We start from the raw sequence: 2,365 nt of genomic DNA on the forward strand, positions 1-2,365 counted from the left end.
TTACCTCCCAGAAGCCACTCAAGGGCCAGTCCTTTCTTTGGACTATGTGTGGTTTGAGCACCACAGGCCTGCTAAATTAATGTAGTAGTTGTAAAAAGTAAAAACAATTACAGATGAGTAGCAGAGTGGAATACAGCTGAAGAACACAATAATGACTTATCAGACCGGAAGGAAAGAGAAAGAAAAATTTTAAAGAAATGCTAAAAGAAATGGAGGCTGGAGGTACAGATGCTGACATTAAGGTCTCAGAAAGAGAAAAAAAAAAAGCAAAAGGAAAAATGTGGCAAAATGTGGGAGATAGGGCTTATAGAATTTAAAATGGTGGAAAGAGGGGCGCCTGGCTGGCCTCAAAACTCTAAACCTGGCTATCCTGGGTGTTTTGCCTTTCCATATAAAGTTTAACATTTTTTTTAACGTTTATTTATTTTTGAGAGAGAGACAGAGCGTGAGTGGGGTCGGGGCAGAGAGAGAGGGAGACACAGAATCCGAAGCAGACTCCAGACTCTGAGCTGTCAGCACAGAGCCCGACGCGGGCCTCGAACTCACAAACCATGAGATCACGATCTGAGCTGAAGTCGGCCGCTTAACTGACTGAACCACCCCTTTCCGTATAAAGTTTAAAATCAGTTTGTCATTATCCACAAAGTAACCTTCTGGGATGTTGATTGGGATTTCACTGACTCTGGAAATCAAGTTGGGAAAAACTGACATCTTAAAATATTGAATGTCTCTATCTGTGAACATGGAATATCTCTCCAGTTATTTAGACCTTCTTTGGTTTCTTTCATCAAAGTGTGGTAGTTGCCTTATGTGGACCTTACACACATTTTGTTAGATTTGTTCCTAAGATCCCCATTTTTGTGAGTGCTAATGTAAATGGGATTGTGTTTTTAATCCCAAATTCCAAATGTTCATTGCTGGTATATAAAAAGACAATTAACTCCTATATTTTATCCTTGCATCTTGCCACTGCAAAAATTAATAAAAGGATATTTACAATAGTGTCTGGGTCCAGAAAGTGGAGCTCTTATGCTCTACCATTTGTCAGTTGCAGATCCCAACAAAAAGAGATATTCCTTGCACTTTAAGTAGGAAGAAGCCTAGGGGCGCCTGGGTGGCGCAGTCGGTTAAGCGTCCGACTTCAGCCAGGTCACGATCTCGCGGTCTGTGAGTTCGAGCCCCGCGTCGGGCTCTGGGCTGATGGCTCGGAGCCTGGAACCTGTTTCCGATTCTGTGTCTCCCTCTCTCTCTGCCCCTCCCCCGTTCATGCTCTGTCTCTCTCTGTCCCAAAAATAAATAAACATTGAAAAAAAAAATTTAAGTAGGAAGAAGCCTATACTTTAATGGCACAGTAGGAGAAAGAAATATTTTCGCCTTTCCAGGTAACAGTCCCACCAGTGAGAGACTGTCACAACTCAGCCAATGAAAAGCCACTACACTCCAAACTCCCAGTCACTCCAACGGGCTTTTTGTTTATAACAGACCCTCTCACTCTTTCATTTCCTCTATAAAAGACTGTTTCCCTTTCGTTCTCTGGATTTGCATATGGTTGTGCCATAGCTCTCTTATCTTGAATTGTTCTCTGCTGCTCTTGAATAAACCCATCTTGCTGGTAACATGACTGACAGTTTTATTTTTAGGGTTAACACAGCCTTATTATCATTGCTTATCAATTCCAGGAGTTTTTGTAAAAAAAAAATTTTTTTTGTGACTTTACAAAGACAGTTATGTCATCTAGGAGCAAAGATCATCTTATTTTTTTCTTTTCTAATTTGCATACCTTTAGTTTAGTTTAGTGGGGTTTTTGTTTTTGTTTTCATTTTTTTTGTCTCATTGCATTAGCTAAGACTTCCAATATAATGCTGAATAAGAGTAGTTGAAAAAGACACCCTTTCCTTGTTTCCACTCATAGGGGGAAAGCATCTAGTCTCTCACTATTAACCAGTGTGATCCGTGAGATTTTTGTTCTTTATCGAGTTGAGGGAGTCAACCATCTCTAGGCTTATGCTGCAGACATAGTATTTTGTACCATAACTGAGGAAACCGAGCTTAGAAATCCACAATCTTACCAGCGGACTGGAAGGAAATCTTCTCAATCTTTGCTCAGGAGAGAGATATTATCTTTATTAATCTGGGCTACAAACAGATATGCCCTGGAGACATATTTATTGTTTGGACAGCAAATAAATCTTTGTGAGGGTGGGGCATTATATTTATTAGCTAGGACAATAAACAGATTTTTCTGGAGAGAAGCTTTTATTGTCCTGGAGAGTAAACAAACTGCTCTGAGGGAAATAACCATTTAAGACTGCTTGCTACACCAACATCCTATCCAAGCAAAATATGTTAATTCCATTGCTCACAA

This window comes from Lynx canadensis, chromosome E2, assembly GCF_007474595.2.
Source record: "Lynx canadensis isolate LIC74 chromosome E2, mLynCan4.pri.v2, whole genome shotgun sequence".
NCBI classification, from domain to species: Eukaryota; Metazoa; Chordata; class Mammalia; order Carnivora; family Felidae; genus Lynx; species Lynx canadensis.